Source organism: Telmatherina bonti (genome assembly GCF_933228915.1).
Source record: "Telmatherina bonti genome assembly, chromosome: 6".
In the NCBI taxonomy this organism is placed as follows: domain Eukaryota; kingdom Metazoa; phylum Chordata; class Actinopteri; order Atheriniformes; family Telmatherinidae; genus Telmatherina; species Telmatherina bonti.
The window spans coordinates 10,479,436-10,500,070 of NC_136624.1; the positions used below are offsets into that span (position 1 = coordinate 10,479,436).

At 40.5% G+C, this 20,635-nt stretch overlaps 1 protein-coding gene across 1 annotated transcript in view; it reads left to right on the forward strand.

Annotated features, from left to right (window-relative positions):
• plxnb1b (plexin b1b) overlaps positions 1-20,635 on the forward strand; it is a 138,445-nt gene that overhangs the window by 47,538 nt on the left and 70,272 nt on the right. Inside the window, exon 3 of the mRNA XM_079242226.1 lies at positions 19,160-19,249. The gene's annotated coding sequence lies outside the window, so the exon portion shown is untranslated. The remainder of the gene's footprint in view (positions 1-19,159; positions 19,250-20,635) is intronic.

Below are 20,635 nucleotides of genomic sequence, written 5' to 3' on the forward strand. Positions count from 1 at the left end.
TTTCCTGGTGAAATAAAGGAAATAAATAAATCACCATCGTAGCAGGATCATCTGTGTCGTCTCACCCGGAAAATACAAATATGCGCAAAGAGGTGGAGCTGAGAGGGGTCTGTGAGCATCATGGTGGATGATTGACATCAAGTGAACTCCAAGCTTTCTGTAGCTAAGAGCTAACAGGAGCTAACCAGCTAATGGAGGTAAGCGGGCTAAAGCTAAGTCACGTTGTTAACCGGCTAAAAACCGCGGTTGTTCTACGTTCTTCTGACTTGAAGCGGGAGATTGGGTATCTGTCAATCAAAAGAACATGCCTGTAAATATGCAGAATTTCGAGATTAAATTACTTTTAATTGGGCGACTTAGGAAAAAAAATTCACTCCCCCCTACAGCTGTCATGAAGGTAAACCTGACCTATAGACCGAAAATGGATTTTTGAACCAGGCTGTAAACATTTATTTCTACTGTGAAGTTGGTCTTTTTAACATGGGAGTCTATGGGGGATTTGCTCTGTTTTGGAGCCCCTAGTGGATGACGGGGGGGGGACTGCAAGTTTTATGCACTTCCGCATAGGCTTCACTTTTTACCGCTGGAGGTTGCTGCTTGGTATCTACTCATAATGCAATACTATGCCAAATGTACAAAGTGACATTTTTTCTTTGGTCCAAATCAGAATTCTTTGGCGCACTGACATTTCCCCATACAAAGCGGACTTTCCAAGCAAACTGGGCTTTGAATAAAAAAGGCTGAATGTGCCCTGACATTGCTGCAGAGGTCTCGGACTGGGTCGTGTCAACTCCTTTATTCTTTTCTTTTTCAACATTTTTTGTTGCACACCTGCTGCGGTGTTTGGGATAATTGTTCCGATGACGGGACAGTTTCAGCCAAACTTTACCTGTCGGACAAACAGACTCGCATCTGACTTTAGATGACTTTAGATTAGAGGTCGACCAACTTGGCTTTTTCTGTTGCTGATCTTTATAAGTCTGGGAAGCTTGTGGCTTGGGTAGCTATGGTGTCTTTTTATGTGTTATTTAATTGTTACATAATTACATTGTAATATCCAACATGATAACAGTCAAATCTGATTTCCAGTCAAAGATCATTATACAGCTATAACATGGAAAAAGTCCATGCAGTGCTTTCCTGCTTGCTAATCCGTGTTAAGGCAATCCTCTTCCCAATGCAGGATGCCTCAATTACATATGCCAGAGGAATGCTGAGTAAGAAGATATGATTAACGGTTTCTGTGGCCTTTTGTGGTCAAAGTGGCTCAGGAAAAAACACTTATCTAAGCGACTAGAGGAAAACAGAAAAAGCCAAACCAACGCCATGGCCTTGACAAGGACGACTGCTGCGCCGGTTTTCCACCAGCTGTTGGATCTCTCCGCAGCCACCCCAAAGGTTAATGTAAACACATGTTAATTTCCAACATCAGGATAATTACAGTTTGCCTGACACAACAGACAGAGACATATGTTTCACGCTTATTTTACTGTTTATGTTTCCACAGTGATTACACAGAGCTGCCCACAGATGCGCCTGCATGTTAATCAGTTTACTGTGCTGACATGACAAGCGAGTGTCAGCTGAACAGAAAAAATGGCTAAAATTGTCCAGATTAGTTGGTATACTGGATACTTTGTGTTCAGAGAAGTTCATGGGTCTGCAGAACAAGCCCAGATCATTCTCCACTTTGGTCTTTTCCGTTCAGAAGTGTTAATAGTTTGATGTAACTTTGCAAACCTAAACCTTTGTGGCACTTTGTTCGTACCAGGAAGAGGTTTCTGCTGGCAGCCCTTCTGCAGAAATCATACTTGTTTTGACACAAGTATGACTTTCGTTGAGTTCTGGCCTTTTGTTTCCATGGGAACAGACATTTGAGAAGATGAGCTTGCTCCAGAGTGAAATTTTCTTGTAACTCAAGGCAAATCCTGCGCATATAAATGCCATTTGGAATCTTGTGGCAAAATGCCGTCTGTCACGTCAGACCTTGTTCACACCGACAGGCAGTTCAATAACGACGACGCGACAACGGTGGACCTCTGTGTTCTGCTTGTGCTGCTGAATCATTTTAAGCCATGTAGTATGTTCATGTAAAAGTAGTTGTGATGAAAGTTTAATGCACACATACTTTGTATTTTCAGTTCCCACACACTACAGGGCTGTCACACACTCCTGTTTTTCCATCTGCACTGAGCTGCTTTTCTTTCCACTGTTTTGTAAAGGATATTTTTTTTAATCATGCAAAGTGAAAGTTTTGTTTTTTTGTCTGGAAATCTTGAGTAAACAGGGCCTCAGTTTCATGAGTGTTAATGAGAGACGGTATTTACCTTTTTTTGTAATTTTTAAAATTTTTTTTGATCCTATACGCTGTAGAGACATCTGTCATCGGCTGGATTATGAAGGTGTTTTCTCCTCTTGTCCTTGTGTGTCTGTGTTTGGAATGTAGATAAATAAAATATGTGAGCAGCTGCTGCAGGTAGCTGCACCAAACACACAGAAAACCAGGACTTTTCCTACGTTTCACTTTCCTGCACATATAATGAAAACAAATTTTATGTGTCTAGCCTTCATACTTGAAGCTGCACAAAGTGCTTTACATGTTAAAAACAACAGAGACGAGTTTGACAAACTAATGTAAGGACACACCAAATTATTAACACACACATACAGACACAAAGCACACTTGCCCCCACCCCCCAGTCCCATTTTTGCATAATTCAACTGTAAAAGTAAGCTGCTGTCTCCCTAACTAACAAGTAAATGAATAAATGCGTCATGAGAGCGATCAGGAGAGTGATTTTATGAAGTCTGACTGTGTCTGTATTTATTGTTTTGTATTTAACGTGAAGGCTCTTCTCCTCAGAATCCGCCTTGTTATAAACACTAGGGCTGTGACGATACGCTTTTGTCCCCGATTCGATTCCGATTTTTGGGTGCCGCTTCAATTTAAATTGTGATTTTTTAAAAATTCTTTGATGTTGCTGATTTTGTAGATTATTAACAAAATAAATGGATAAAAAAAAATTTTTTCGCTTGTCTTTTTTTTTTTTTATTTAAATTTCAACTAGAAAAAGACAACACAGTAGCCAGACCATCACTCCGCTGCTATAACGCCCCAGAAGACAAGTAAAATGATCAATAAAAACAATAAAAATAACTAAAATTTTAGAATGGATTAATTTTGTTTTTAAAAAAAATTGTGTTTTTGTTTAAAAAAAAATTTATTTTAAAATTATGAAGCAAAAAAATCTTGATTTTCAACTTTTCGATTCGATTTTCCCACCCCTAATAAACATGACTGTCATTTCGTCCAGATCCAGTGGATAGCAGCTCCTCTTTCCCACCTCCGCTCTTCTCTCTGATCACCAGACAGTACGTCTGATGTTAAAGCTGGCGTTGTAGGACATGGAGAGGTGAGAGGAGGAAGGTTGGTGGAGTTATCGCTCGTCCTTTCTGCCCCACAGACATCTCTGTTGTCTCAGATCTGACGGGAACGCTTGAAGCTCTAATCCGTTTTGAATCAGCGTTGGTTCTGTCGGACCTGAACCTTCTTCTCCAGCAGCCTCAGGCTTGACGTGAGCAGTGAGTGTGGCGACATTGAGATGTTGGGTGGTCCACTGTGGCCCAGTAGATTTGTTGTTAGAGATTACACATGGCTTTTCTGATGTTTGGTTGTGTTACACTGAAAAAAATGTAAATTGGATAAACTTCAACACCCCCTCAACACACACACTTTTCTTTTCTAACATTAACTTAAACACTTGCAACCCACAGAGATGATTAAAAATGAATAAATTTCGCTGCTCAGATGTTCTCCCTTTCCCTCCCCCATCATACATACAGTAATATTGACTACATTTGCATCGTAAGCAGCTCATAAATGCTCCCCCCCTTTCCCCAGCCGAGCTCCTCCAGGAGGTGTTGGGCTGTGTTTCCTCTGGTTTACTGGCCCCAAGCACCGACGCTCTGATGAAACGTTCAGGTACAGCAGGATGATGCAGAGACTTTCAGACGCTGCTGCCTGGGGAGGCAGCAGGAATGTGCTTTGGATATCATGTCATCAACCAGCATCTAAAGGATTTAGGTCATTTGAATAAATACATATTAGGTATTTTTGATCAGGGATAAAGTTGACTAAAAGATCTGAGCAAAAAAAAAGTGGGAAATATAATGAGCTGTAATGTTTCTATAGCAGTTTTTGGGAGAGGAGGCGGGAAATTAAAGCGACCTCTTGGTTGTCCATCTGAATACCAAACAGCTGGAAGCGCTTCTGCTTTCCAGCTTTGATCGGATAATCCTTTTCTTGTTTTTAAAAAAAATGGGCTGGAAAGGCTTTTTAGTTTTTATTCCAGCTAACGGTGTGATTAAAAGAGCTCCAGCAGAGCTCTTGGATGTGTTTTACGGCCTCATTTTCACCCCTGTATGTTATGCAACGGGCCTGGCTCCTTAAAGCAGAACACACCCTGATGTTTTATGAAGGCAACACGATGGAAAAGTAGCATTAGCTGCGTGGACCACAAAGGAGCTCTTTGTGCACCGGTGTGTTTTACACACACACAGCATTCAGAGAGGACCAGACAACACAGCAGTCACACTAACATTTACCCTTCACTCCCTCTGCACTGCCCTTGTTATTGCCCAGGCAGGCACAGAAAGGAGCCTTTATTTATGTCTAAGTATCTGTGTGTGTGTGTGTGTGTGTGTGTGTGTGTGTGTGTGTGTGTGTGTGTGTGTTTGTGTAAGCATGGTCTACCTCCCCAGGAAGGCATGCTATATCCCTGTTTTGCTAAATCACCTCTTCTAGATCGAAGGGCAGAAAAGGGCTTTAGTATTATCCTCAGGTTGCAACAGCTGACTGCCTCTCAGAAAAAAGACCAGTGTTATGAAGAAAAGAGGATTATGTTGCCGGTTTATGGCCAGAAAAGACAGACGGCGTGGCTTTACGTTCTCGTGCACTGTGCCACAGCTCCGTCATGGGGCCTGAAGCTCTTTAACATTTGACAAGATTAAGTTTCTGCAACTGTAACTCATGTCTGAGTATCATCGCAGCGATATTCTGGTCTGGTCTGATAGGCGATGGAAGGTTTTTTCTGTTTGATGCAGGTATGAAATAGAAGAAAACTAGCAGAGAAAAGCTTGTCTTGAGTTTAAGAAGTTGTAGCAGATCTTTAACAGTTTTTGTTTAATCCTTTAGTGATGGTTCAGTATTCTTTTTTTTTTAAATTTTTTTATCTGTGCAGTTCTGCATGTTGGTTAAAGTCCATTTACACACCACAGTTTAGGCAGTTTCATACACTCACTGTCCATCTTCTAGTACCGGGTTGGAACCCAGAGTTCCTCCAGAACTGCACACCATGAGCATATTTGATTTTTTAAAAAAATATGTTTTCAATAAATGTGTATAAATTAAAATAAAGTAAATGTTTTGTTTCAGATGTTTCAACAGTTCTACAAAGTTATGGCACCATCAGATGAAACCAGCCCATCTGGAGCTGCTTTCAGCTTCACTGGAAAGTTCTGGTTTGATACTCCATCGCAATTTTTTCTTTTATGTTTGTGGACAATAAAAATGATGAAAAAAAAAAAAAAAAAAAGATCCGTAAAGAAAACTGGGATGGACAGGTGCTGCATGTTTTTCACAATATTCATCCTTTTTTAAAAATTTCACTAAATGTGAAAATTAATGTTTCATGTTTTTATTGTAACAAATACTTTCTTTTCTATTTAGATTTGATCATTTGTGTAATTTTGGTCCTGGCGTGTTAATAAAGTAGATCAGATCCCAGAAGAGAAGTTGTGCAGAGAAGAAGAGATACCAAACATGGCTCTAGAAAACTTTTTATTTTCCTATTTTAAGACAAAATCAGAAATGTTCAAATAGCTGAGACTCCTCTGGATTTTCAGGACTTAACTCTGTTGTTTGCACAGTCTGAGCTCTGGTAATAATCTTTGTTTACAATGACAGCTGCCACCACTCTACAATAAATAATATTTCCACCTTGAACTATCCTGTTAAAGTCTGATGCAGGAGGTCTTTTCTACTATATTTCAGTATTAAAGGCACATTTCGTATCTTTCTGACCTTAAAACTCCACGTCCCGGACTTGTTCGATGACACAACATCTCTTTGCATCTCTTCTATTCCTGCCAACCAGGTCAAATGCTTTGGTGGGTTTGATGTCTAATAGATTACATAAATCGACTTTAAATGTTCTCTCGGCGTTAACAAATCTCTGTATCAGTCAACCAAACCATGTTGAACGTTCTTTCAGGAGAATGAACGGCTTCAGTCAGTGCTCATTCAGATTTGGTGTTTCCATGCACCTCATCGTTTTATCTCCATCAAAATCTGCTTCTACTGGAATGTTATAAACCACAAAGAGGTGCAGACATATCTGTATTCAGCAGCCAGATAATCATCTTTGTCCTCTCAGAGCCCACATAATATGAGGAAATGATGGCCCATAGTGTAGAAACGCATTTGGCCCAACAAGGCTGGAGGCATACTGCTGTGGCCATAACTATTCCAGGACCAGAGCTGCTGGGACAGAGCTAACCAGTGTCAGAGGTTGTGTTTGGGTAATTAGCCTCAGGATATGCTGTCCCGCCCTCTGAGGCTACCGGTGGAACAGCACAGCTATTGACTTTACAAACTTGACTGACTTTCAGTCCAGGACTCACTTCCGGAGGCTTCAGCTGTTAAAATGCTGAATGACTTCTGTGTTACCTGGTCAGCTAATACACTGGTGGACTGATATGACACACTGGTGGCCCCAACTGGGTTTTCAGACTCTCCTCCCTCCCTGAAATATCTCTCACATTGTAACACATCCTGATTGCAGAGTTTTAGTTTTTATGTGTGATTCGTGACAAAAAGCAGCATCCAACATAAGGATTTTTTACAAAATGCTGAGATAATAAATCATATATTGTTGTTCTGTTGATCAACTCACTGTACACTGTATGAGCTCCTCCTGTTCAACGTCCTGTTGACATAAATTTCTCATCAGCCAATCACAAGGCATAAACTCAGTGCATTCAGTCATGCTGGCATGGTCAAGACGACTTGCTGAAGCTCAAACTGATCATCAGAATGAGGAAAAACAGAGATGTAAGTGACTTTGAACATGGCATGTTGTAGGCCTAAGTATTTCTGACTCTTCTGATCTACTGCGATTTTCTCACACAACCATCTCAAGAGTTTATAGAGAATGGTCTAAAAGGGAAAATATTCAACAAGGCACAATGAATCTTTGCTTCCATGTATAAAATACTATGTTAAAATATTCTGCAACCAAGATATGCAGAACATCATCTCTGAACAAACAACACGTCTAACCTTGAAGCAGATGGTCTCCAGCAGCAGAAGACCACACCAGGTGCCACTCCTGTCAGCTAAGAACAGGAAACTGAGGCTACAGTTCACACAGACTCACCAGAACTGGACAATAGAAGATGGAGAAATGTTGCTGGTCTGATGAGTCTCCAGTTCAGCTCCACATTCACATGGTAGGATCAGAATCTGCTGGAAGCATCATGAAAACATGGATCCATCCTGACATGGATCAACAGTCGACCACCACAGTCTACCTGAGTATTGCTGCTGACCATGTCCATCCCTTTATGAGCACAGTGTAGCCCAGGGGTGCCCAAGTCCAGTCCTCGAGATCTACCATCCTGCAACCTATAGATGCAACCCCTGTCCAGCACAGCTGAGTCAAATAGCTGAATTTCTCTTCTGCATGTCATCCAGCTCTGCAGAGGCCTGCTAACAAGCCACTTATTTGATTCAGGTGTGTTGTAGAAGGGTTGCACCTAAAAACAGCAGGATCGTAGATCTCAAGGACCGGACTTGGGCACCCCTGGTGTAGCATCTTCTGATGGAGACTTCCAGAAGGATGATGCACCATGTCACAAAGCGCACATCATTTTTACCATAACAATGAGTTCACTGTCCTCCAGCAACTGTGTGATGCTTCATGTCAACATGGAGCAAAACCTCTGAAAAATGTTTCCAACACCTTGTTGAATATATGTTTATGAATATAAGTTTATGTGCTGATTGGGGTTGTGATTTCTTTTTTTTATACACCTTGTAATAATACACACACAAGACTCTGAAAGTCTTCAGTCTGGTAAGTGTTGTTTCTGTGATAACTAAAGCGTCTCACTGATTGCTTCTTTTTTCTGCTCAATAGCATCTAGTTGAGCCCCATGCCTCACCCTTCACACCACCTTTATCATGTTGGCACAATCCCAAAGACCGCTGGGATTCTGCCAACATGATAAAGGAGAATTTTCCTTTTACTAGGTTTCCAATCAGGTTGTGTTCAAGTTGTTGTGTTAGACCCGTCTAGACCAAAGGCTTTATCTGGGGGAGTAAAACAAAACATCAGGAATGATCTAATCTCAAACTTCGGCCCAACAAGCTGCCGTTTTGACATCCAGAGTACATGCTGATTAATGCTGAACAGAGGAGAAACTCATTCCTTGTTTTGGTCAAAGCCACTGACTTTTACTCCAACATACAACTAAACCATGTGACCGGACTATCTTTTCTGTCTTGTATCCCAGCTCTGCATCTGAAACAACACAGTGATTTCTTCAGGGCCATAAAGTTTAACAATCATGGGAACTTCCTTTTCCCACCAAGTGATAAGTGCCTCTCTTGACCAACGAAGAATGTCCAGAACAGTTCACTGTCACGTTGCGCATGGATGTAATCCCTTACATGGGCCTGAACCTGGATGGTCTTTATTTCTTCATTTCTTGAACAGTTTTTTCTGTTCTGCAAAACAAACTGGGTGATTATTCCCCTCCTCATCTATGTTCAAGTTCATCGGCCAAGAAAGAATCCAGTTTTAGACGGCCGGCAGTTGTTGAGGGCTTCTCTATTAATAACTTCCTGTCAGGCAGCCAGCAGGGCATATCCAGCTCCAGCTGGCCGACTAATCCTATGACAGGGAATGCACCAACTGAGTTTTGACACAGTGACTCCGGCTACTTCTGAACATGGAAGAAAAATGGTAGAATACAAAAAACAGTCTGCAGCAATCAGGCTGCAGGCTTGAGGATGAGCTGATATTTACATGAAGTAATGTCCCCAAGTTCCAGTTTCACATGGAAATACAGTAACATGTCAGTGAAGCCAAACTCATGGCTGCCGAATCAATCATTCAGAATGAGTGAATGATCCAAATGCTCATGTGGTTCTGGGTTATCAAGACCAAATATTACTACATTAAATAATTTAATAAAATGTCATTCTTAAAATTGGATCCCCATGGCTTCTGTTACCACAACTGGCAAACTTTCTTCTTTGCCATTTTTCCCCCGAGTTGGGAAATATCAGAGAGACATAGACAGGAGGGACTGCAAGATGCTTTTGAGAAATACATTCAGAACATTGTTTGTAGGCGGAAAAATGTTGATGAAGAAAACATTAAAATTGACAAGAAGGCTCACCCTTTACACTCCAAGTTAACCACCCAAAGTCTTAACTATTCATGTTTGGAACAAACTTACAAAGGAACAAGAATGTTTTTGCATTTCAGCCAAACAGCAACCTCAGGCGGTTTAAAGTGAAGTCTGTGTGGAAGTGCTTAGAATTGCAGTTCCCCGTTCAGCCACTAGGTGCCCCAAAACAGAGCAAATCCCCATAGACTCCCATGTTAAAAAGACCAACTTCACAGCAGAAATAAACATGTTTACAGCCTGGTAGGGCTGGGCAATTAATCGATTTAATCGATTAATTCGAATTTGCTGTTTATGGCGGTTTATTTTTATGAAAATGGGGGATTTTTTTTGCCCTGCCAGCACCTTTTGGGCTTCAGTACCTTATAGTGATGTCAGCGCGCTCCCGCTGGTTTCCCACAGAAACGCATAAACACAACAACATGGCAGCTAGAAACGTACAAGAAGTGCCCCCTCTGCATTTCCATTACATTTTGTTGCAAAATAAAAACGATATTTGTACGTGTCGACAAACAACAGTTGGGATTTGCGGGTGTTTCCATTGAACAATGTTTAGCACATTAGAATCACGTTTCGTAATTGCGGTTAATGCAAAGTGGGCACGTAGCGTTATTTTATGCTTTTCTACTTGCTGCGGAGAATTTGCTTTGGATTTTCGAAGCTTTTCTCCCTCATTTTCTTTTCTAAAACTCTGAAATTCGCTGTTGTTTATTCCACACTGCGCCATCTTTACCGGGAATTAACTGGTCACGACCCCCACGTCACGTCTGCGGACACCTAAATGCAAAAAAAGTGTTTCCATTACACTTTTGCAATATAGTTCTGTATTGAAATGTCTGAAAAACCACCTCCTGAGATCGTAAAAACTTTTATAGCAGCGGTTTTTATGGCAATATTTACTTTTTGCAAAGTTTCTAGGTGTAATGTAAACGCAGGGTTTTCAGAGTGGGAGGGGGCATTGTCACATGGCACAGGGGTCTGAAGCCAGATGCAGCTGACAGGCTTGTCTTTCTTGCCAAAAATGTAAATTAAACAAAACACAGCAAGAATGTAATAATACATGTATGTTAGAAATATAGCTTTAGTTACATTCAGGGATTTTTAAAAAATGGTATTATGTATCAAAGAGGTCAATTTTCTCAAAACACATGTTAAGTGTAAAGAAACATTCATTTTTATTACCTCATTGCCAATGTGGGAAATTGTTTTGGTTATTTAATGTCAAAATACTCTAAAAGGAATCACTATTTTTCTTCCAAGGGGAGGCATTTTTATTTATTTATCAGGTTTTTTTTTTATTTTAGAATAAAATTACACAAGTGAAGTGAGGCCTATTCTTAAATGTATGATCAAAACTTAAAAACTATCTCACAGTGGAAACGCACGAAGTACAGACATGTTACTTATAATGTTTACAGTGGCACCACCTGCTATCTCTTTTTACAATCTTGTTTAACAGCTTGTTTAGTTGCACTTTAAATTTAAGTAAACTTTTAGGCTAATTGCAATAAAAGCATTTTTGAAAAAGAATAATTTTTGACATTTGTAATTTTTTTTCTTTTTCTTTACAGTAAAGGGAAAAAATCGATTAAAATCGGAAGTCGTATTTGGTTTAAAAAGAATCAGAGATTTTATTTTTTGGCAATATTGCCCAGCCCTACTGCTTGGTTCAAAAATCCATTTTTGGTTTAATAGGTCAGGCTTTTTGATTGACAGGTACCCGATCTCCCGCCTCAAGAAGGTGGAACAGCTTCAGTTTTTAGCCGCTTAACAGCGTGATTTAGCTTTAGCTCACTTACCTCCGTCAGCTGGTTAGCTCCTGTTAGCTTCGGGTTAGCTCGGATAGTTCTTAGCTACAGGCAGGCCCAGGTTTGCTCGAGCTCAATCATCCACCCTCATGCTCACAGCCCCCCCCCCCCCCCCCCCCCCACATTTTTGTATTTCCCAGGAGACACGACATGTGTGACGCTACAAAGATGGCGATGGTAGGAACCACCCACTTAGCTTCAGTTCAGCTCTTCAGAAACCTACGGGTGACATCATGGAGGCTCCGTCCATCTTTTTTTTTTTTCTATGATTGCAGCGCTAGTCAACACATTGTTTTATTTTAAGCTAACTTTATTTATGAATGAATGAATAAACTATTGTCACTGTACATTGTTCATAAAATTAAAAAGTAAAATCCTTCACAGTGTGCAAAAGACAACAGATATAAATCGTGTACATTCACTTAGACTGTCACAAAGCCACACAATCAAATAATAAACAGTAACTATTCCTCAATCAAGGTTTTCACCGCTATGGTAGAAACTGTTCTTTACTCTGTTGATCCGGGCTTCTTTGCATCTGTACCGTCTTAAACAGATGGTGGCTGGGATGGGAGGGGTTCCTGATCATTTTCTGAACCTTTTTGAGGCATTGGGAGCCATGGAGTTCCTCCTGTGTGAGAACAGTACAGCCAATGATTTTTTGAGCTCTGTTGATGACCCCCTGGAGGGCCTTATTTTGAGAAAAAAGGGCACTAACAGTCTTTGTAGGATGTTATGGGCCTTTTTCAGCAGCTCGGCTGTGCTCATACTCCAGAACAGGCCATCTTCCAAGTGAACCGACAGGAAGCAGAAGTCTGACACTCTCTGTATACCGTCCCTGTTTATGAAAAGTGGTAGCATGACTACCTATAGATGTCGGTATCTCATATGTTTTGACCTGTGGCTAAATGTTTGGCAACTAACGTTGCTTACTATTGTTCATCTGACATATTCAGTTAGCCTCAAGTGGTGCGCAACACCCTTACTCAATATTAATCTACTACTAGCGCTTGTCCTGTAGCTAACAGCTGTGTGAAAGTTAGCGTTAGCATCTTAACTTGGAATGAAAATTATAGTTTCTCTTCAATGGATTCAGGTGCGAGTGAGGTCTCCCACATTGTTTGATCCATAATAGGCATCTGTTAATTAGTGTTTCAGGAAAGAGAAAAATATGCAGGAAGAAAAGGTTTGTCAAACCTTCCTCTCTAAGTTACCATCGCTAACATGATTGATCAGTGGCAGGACTTAGTAAAAGGTTGTTCGGAAAAAATTGAATTACATAAATAATTAAATAGAAAGTTGAGTTCTCATCAAACTATTTAACATTTCATGTTTCTCATTTTGCAGTGCATCATGAATGAATTTTGTCTGTCAGCCGCGCCCATCCAAACCTGGTGGGTGGAGCTTAAACTGAGCTGTTTTTTATTCACGGCTTTGGTTGGCTTTGCAGAAACTTTTTTTTAATGCATACAGGTCTTTCAGAGGAACATTGTGAAGGTGAAGATGATCTTCCTGGAGTCTCCGCAGAACATACTGTTTGTAATGTTGCTATCATCATGAACCCTTAAAACTCTGCTAGATCTCTGGCGTTGTGTGTCAGTTACAGTATGCAACCTATGACTTCTCAGGAACGGTTGTGTGTAGCTATAATAAGAACCGGGATGGATAGTTTTTCCTTTAGGAAATCTAGAGAACATTTCCAGGCATTTATATCCATTGCAGAATGTTTCGATCCAGCCACAAAATGTAAAGTTTATTTAGCGACTCTATATGGTAAAACCAAAGTGATCCATGATAACACCGCTTATCACATTTTCTTCAAAAAAAAAAATCTAATTGCTAAGAGACCTGTATTTTGACCCCAGAAATAATGATGAAACCACTTCCTGTCAAACCTTTCACGAATTGGAGAGCTTAAATTGATGGTGACATCCAATCAGGAGCAGCTAAAGATCAACAAGTGGCCATAAAGTGCTATGTCCGTCTGGAAAGAACAACAATAATGGCCCTTTATACATCAATTTTAGCCTCATAATCTGACAACCGAGCCTATCCTGAAAATAATGTCTGGGTGTTGACTTAAAAGGTTGAACAACTTTTTCATGTGTGTTTTCAATAAATTTAAGTACCAAGTAGTCCATGAACTTATCAAGCTTTTCAGAGACCTCATGATTCTGAAATTTCATCAGAAAGATAAAATGTGCGTCAGTGGTTTGTAGAAGGGGAGGTGAGGTAATCCAGCTTCATCCTACTGAGCTCTGGGTCTCAAATGAAGCTGTGACAGCAGGAGGGGATGACGAGGATGCGGATTGTTAGTGTTTGGAAGCTGTGACAGCCCACAGGATTGACTATTTCCTGATGTGACTGACAGCAGATGTCTCGGCAGAGTTCATTTAAGGCCACTGAATGTGTGTTTTCATGAGTTGCTGCTGCGGTAGTCCAGACAGGAGGATTTCTCATCACAGGCCTGTTTGTGCTGTCAGTAATGTCACTAATTAGAAACTTGTTTTAATTTCCCTCCCACTTGTTACTGTTGAGTGGTGCATTAATTAATGGTCGCTTCGTCCTCCTCCTTCACTCCTTCAGTCGGGTTTATTTGTGTTGGTCACATTCCATCAGAGCTCAGTGACCACCGAGTCTCACCAACACCCATTTGTTCCCATTTTCTCCCCTCGTCCTTTCTGTTGTTTGTCATCTTGTCTTTATGCAAGTCTGATTGCAGTCTGCTCGACCCCCTCCCTGCTGCCGTTCCTCTCCGTCTCCTCATGAATGGAGAACAGCCGAATTGGAAAGAATCAGGATGGAAATCAAAGGGTGAACTCAGTGAAGTGGATGATGGCTGAACTGAATGCGCCTCTCAGGAATGCTGTTGGGTCTCCTGTCTCTGTTCATCTGCTGTAATTCACCAAAAAGTTTAGTCATCTTCACAATCTTGTTTTTATTGCTGTATCACCAGTAGCTCTGAAGTTTTTCTGAGTTTGGTTGAAATGAAAACCTTTCCTGTTGCCATTCAGCAACCAGCTGAGCTCTCTGGATACGACTGGTGCACATATCTGCACTCCACATACTTGACATCATCGTCCTGTTTCGATGAATCTTTTTGTTTCTGTTGTTCCTCTCTTGCAGTGTTACGGCCCAGCTTGAAGCAGAATGTTGAGAGGTGTTGTTCATTTCACAGACAAACAGAGAGCAGAAGTAATGCAATAGAGGAGCCCCAGACGAGGGAGGCCCTCAAATAAAGAATGAAAACATAGACTTAAACTCAGGGAAGTAAAACTTTCCGAAGTTTGTCTAAAAAAGAAGAAATAAAACCTGCCCCCCTCTCAGGAACCAAACCCAACAAAACAGAGGAAGTATTTTTTCTGAAACTAACTGAAAACAATGATGGTAGGAAGTACAACCCAGCCTGGCTTTCAAAACCAAAAGGCTGTTTCTCCCTGAGAAAACACCAGGATAGTTCTAGGATTTGCATATAGTTGGCCCAGGTGTACAACTTCAGGGCAGCTGGTTTCTGAATCCTGCTGGAAGTTCTGTTTATGGTTTGTGATAGTTTCCCATTTATTACAGCTGTGTGATATTCCACCAGCTCACATTGTAGACAAACCTAGTTGTCTGCATCGGACCAGTTTATGGAAACCTGAACAAGGTCCATGTTCTGTTGATCGGTCAAAGGTTCACTGAAAATTTGCACAGTGCTCGTGGCATCACACAGTTGCTTCAGATTTGTTGGCTGTACATCCTTGATGAGAATCTCCAGTTCCATCCCAAAGCTGGACTGAGATCTGGTGAATTGTACTGGTGACTGTGGAGGCCGTTGGAGGACAGTGAACTCATCGTCATGGTGGAGATGATGTGAGCTTTGTGACATGGTGCATCATCCTGCTGGAAGTTTCCATCAGAAGATGTTACACTGTGCTCATAAAGGGACGGACATGGTCAGCAGCAATACTCAGGTAGGCTGTGCTGGTTTGCCATGTTGGCATTAAGGGACCCAAAATGGGACCAAGAAAATATCCATCACGCCATTACACCACCAGCAGCATGAAGCATTGATCCAAGTCAGAATGGATCCATGTTTTCATGATGTTTCCAGCAGATTCTGATCCTACCATGTGAATGTGGAGCTGAAATGGAGACTCATCAGACCAGCAACATTTCTCCATCTTCTATTGTCCAGTTCTGGTGAGTGTGTGTGAATTGTAGCCTCAGTTTCCTGTTCTTAGCTGACAGAAGTGGCCCCGGTGTGGTCTTCTGCTGCTGTATACCATCTGCTTCAAGGTTAGGGGTGTTGCATGTTCAGAGATGACATTCAGTATGTCTTGATTGCAGAATATTTTAACGTAGTATTTTATCCATGGAAGATCCATCGTGCCTTGTTTCAGATTATTATCTGTAAACCCTAGAGATGGTTGTATGAGAAAATCCCAGTAGATCAGCAGAGTCAGAAATACTTAGACCCAACAACATTCCATGTTTAAAGTCTCTTACATCTCCGTTTTCCCTCATTCTGATGCTTAGTTTGCACACCATCAAGTCTTGACCATGTCTACATAGTGAAATGCACATAGTGAGTTGCTGCCACGTGATTGGCTGATTTCATGTTTGTGTTGACATGAAGCTGAACAGGTGGACCTGATAAAGTGGACAGTGTCTATATTTGACACAAAATGGTTTTATTGCTTATAAAAAAAACAAAAACCTTTTTAGCCGGTTTTCTTCTATTTTTTTTTTTCCAAGGTAAAGGATCTTTAACTCAATGCTTTTATTTCTGCTTTTCTGTTAGTAAAATATCTCTGACCATCTTTTGTCTCGTACTCTATGAACTGCATGAGGGATAAGTGAGTAAATTTGATGCTATTACCTAGAAGTTCAGGAACATTTAGATAAAAGCAGCTAGAGCCACACATTTCCTTTTTCTCCCTCATCCGCCTGATACCCTCAGCCTTCTGAAGCCACCCCCCAGTAAGTCCTCTGGTCTGTGGCCAAATGTGAAGGAATTGAATCACAAGTCCATTGGCTTGTTCTCATGTGTCTGAAACTCTGAATGAAGTTGAACCTGATTGGATTATTCACTTCAGGAATGGGAAATGTTTACTAAACCACACTGGCTCAGAGTGAGGCTGAACACATTTTACTCTTACTTTTGTCTAATCGGTTTGCAATTTTACGTAAGTGGTGTTATAAGATACTTGAATTCCTGACAGACCCGCTGGAAAAGGTGAAGAAGACTTCCTTCCAATCCAGCACCGGTGCCTTGGTTTGAGTAGCATGCCTCCATCTTGCCGAAATAACGGTTGGAGGAGAAAACAGGAAGCATTATATTTGTTGAACTAGCGCTTAGATGCATTAACGTGCCTGTCATTCCTGTCTCTGCTGTGTTAGCTTCCTCACTTTCTCAGCGTTAAATCCACAGAGCTCCAGCTTTCCTTTAACAAAGAAGTGTCTTTACATATTTTGTAAAGATTTTTTTTTATGGATGGGGGGTCTCTGGCCTGTTGCCAAATCTTTAACCTCATTCCCACATTCAGGAGATTGGCATCAACAAATCAGGCTTTCTAATGCTCTTAGTGTGGCAGAGAAAGAGATGTTTGTGAGTTCACACTGTGGGAGGTTTGGGCTGTTGAGTGGGTTGAATTGTCTTTCTCAGTCTGTTTAGCTCCTTTTCTAGATAATCTCACAGCAGATTTTATGCACTGAACTTGATCAGATTTTATCCCCTTAGCACGGATAGCTAATTCAGCGTCCATTTTCCCGAGATCTTTCCTGCCAGTAGAAATCAGCCTGATGTTTATTGATCTTTTTCTCTCTTTCTTTGATCATGTCTTTTGGTTTGTTTTGTTGGTCCAAAACCAGCGGTCAGTTGTTGGGCTAAAACTATGGAATTCACTGCCACTGCACCTTAGACAGGCTGAGCCTCTTTCTGTTTTTAAGTCTGCTCTTAAGACTCACATTTTTTCACTGGCTTTTAACACAGCTTGAGGTGCTGTTTTTTTTATTTATTTATTTTATTTTTTAAATTTTTTTATTGTTTTATACTGTATTACTGTCACTAATAATTTTATTGTTTTATAAAAAAAAATTTTCTTTGGTATAATGTTAGTGGCTGTTGAGCCTGGGATTGTGTACAGTGCTTTGGTCAACTGTGTTGTTTTAAAGCGATCTATAAATAAAGTTGGATCGGGTTGAAAATGATATTGGGGTAAATTCCTGTAAAACTTAAGTTTCCACCCATTAGAAAGCTTAAATTGACAGTAATGTTGAGTCAGGAGCAGCCAAAAATCAACAAGATAACAGAAAGCTTCATGTGTGTCTGGAAAAAATAACAAAAAACAAAAAAAATATTGGTCCTGTATGACTGGAATGAAGCCAAGAATATGTTTTTTATTGCATGGTGTAGTTGTGAGAATGGCAGATAAATAACTGTAAATAGTATAAAACATGCTGGAGGAAAAAGTGTACAGTCTGGTCAAAGAAAAGTTTATTTATTCCTATGGGGTAATTCAGTTTGGCAGTCCTCAGTTTACACTACAATAAGCACCTTTAAATATGTAAATAGTTTCTGTCCATCCATCCATTCTTTACAGCTTATCCGGGTTTAGGTGTAAGGATCTGTCACTGTGGATCTGCATGTTATTTCTACCAAGTTCAGTTTGTAATAACCTCTGTTTTGCTGTTTAGTTGGCCTTTATGCTGCTGTATCTCTTGATACATTCATTTTACAACATTTTACTCCCATAACCTGACAACTGAGGCTGACTTGAAAAAGATTACGTCTGGATGATGACTGGGAGCTTCTACATGCAGTTTTTCAAGTACTGGAGTTTTTAGGACTAGCCTTTGCTTTGTTTAAAATAAGACAGAAATAAAAATATTGAAAGTTCTGCTTTGTTTTGGAGTCAGACAGTGTTCAAGTAACGAAGGTCATCCAGCAGAGCAGTTCACTGTGTTTTCACGTGCGCTTTTTTTTTTCTTTGTTTTTGAGACATTCATCCTGTTACATCAGATCTGTTGGTATTTGTCCTTTCTCTATTAAGCTAGCTTTCAACCAATCAGGATTCCAGCTACATGTAGCTCCAGTGGTTGTGTGAATCCCTGTACCACCACAAACAGAGACTGTTGCACTAAAAGCCCCTCAAGGATTGACCCTACCTGACTTGGCCTCTGCAGCTGGCTGTTTATCTTCCTAGACAGAAATGGATGTACTCAGAAATAGATCTGACAGCAATTTTAATGGTAATGAGCTTCCCATGACATTGGAGCCCCCTTTCCCTTGCTGAAAAAACTCTTTTGTATCTGAGTGCAATGGGAATGTGTCCAACAGGCATCCAGCATGTCATCAAGTAACAAATAATCAGCACTGGTGTTGGGATTGCGCTTCAATTAAGGCAGTTGTGAATCTGGTTTGAGTTGCTGCTGTCAGGACCGTAGAAGAGGATACTGTTTGCATTTTCTCATAGGAAAAACATGTTTGCAATGAAGACCGTACAACAGATTTCTGCTGCCAACTGACAAAAAGAGACCAAACCCAGCTTGACTGTCTGCTGTTGTCAGGTCTGTGGTCTGTTCTCTGTGAGCTTCTCAAAGCTGATTAACAAGCTCGATAATCCCAGAAAGTCATACCTATCAGAAATTGTGGCCCAAGGAGGCCCTTAGGATTCAGTATTGTGCTGCCCTTTTATGTTGCCTGCAGTTTTCATGCATTTCTCTGGGAGGAAGTAGTCGTTACTCAGCATAACTCGTGTTGTTAGGATGTGTCGATACATGTTGTAGCATCATCTGTAGTGACCCCACCTCCCCCTTCTAGGTATGTTGTAAATCATAAAGACCGTCCATAGAAAATGAAAACTGATATATCTTGTCTTTGCTCTGTGCTGCAGGTTTCATCCAGAAGGGATGTGCTTTTGAACCTGAGCTCCTGAGAGGTCAAGAGGTGACATACCTCTGTAAAGCACCACTGGAAATAAATGGTGAGTAACCAACATGTCAGATACTCAAGTCTTGTCCTGCTGCACTTTAAATGACTTAATGTTCCCATTAGATTTGTTTAATTAGAATTAGAAATGTAATATATTGAATGTTTACTTATCTAAAAATGTTTTTTAATGTATATTATTTTTCCTCACATGGTTAATCTGTTGTATGACTTGTACCATCTTTAGGATTACTCAGGGCACGTTCGGTCCTCTTTAAACAGACCGTAGTCTACTTTCAGAGGTAGTACAATTTGTTTAGTGCAGTATAAACACTAAATGCACTCTGCTGCGGACCAAAGAAGCCAACTCTGGTCAGCTTGAAAGTTGGGGGTCTCGGTTCATTTGCAAACGGACCATCAAGCGACCAGAAAGGAAGTGACATCTGCAATTGCAATAAAGCATCAAGAAGAAGGGAATAATGTGAATTATGGGTTTTTTAGGAAAAAAAAAAACAAAGCAACTTTGTGTTCAGAAAAATTTGCATGTTCTGCACACTGCAGTAAAATTAGGAAGCCCAAGACCAGAGTCCTGCAAGGGTCCAATTTTTCCAACCTAAAGCCATCACGATGACCAAACCTGGACCACTGATGCCTCAAATTGAAATTTGGACCCAACCCATCCCGTATATACAGTATATAGCCTGCAACCAGACCAACACATCTGATGTTTTCTCATTGTTTTCACTTACAAAAGAAGAAAAAGGCAACAATGCAGTACATACATTTGAAGGTTTATTTTAAGCAGAGCCTGAACCACAGGACCACCTACCTAGTCTGTTTTTTTTTTTGTTTTGTTTTTTTGCGACTTTGGGGCTTTATTTATTTGATCAGGAGAATGCAGCATAAACCAGATTTCACCCACCATCCTTGGGTTTAGCTGTAGTCACCAATCCTGAATCACAGAAACAGCAATGGAAAAATCCCACCTGCTGCACTGCAAACTTTCCTCATAATACATGCAAGGTTTGGAAATGTTCTTGCATGGCTTCAAAATAACCACAGAAATAAGAAAAAGAAATGGGAGAAAGACAAAAATTCCCACCCTCACTAAATAACTATTCGCCCACATAAACAACTATGATCTTTAATTTGTGATTGCGTTTTGCACCTGAGTGACCAGTTCTTTCAACTATGTGATGTTGTCTTAGTGGTGTAGTTCACTTGGGTTAAGTGCAGTTTGAACACAAACCAAACTGTTAACACTTTGCATTACTGGACACAAAATTTGCTTTGTTACTGGTGAATGCTTTGAGTGTGACTTGGTAACTAATAGGTAATTAACCGATACTTACTGATGACCACAAAGAGCAGGCCTTTTTGGGATCTACTTGTTATTTATCAGAGAAACCAAAGAGAAACGAATCGTTAACTAATAGACACT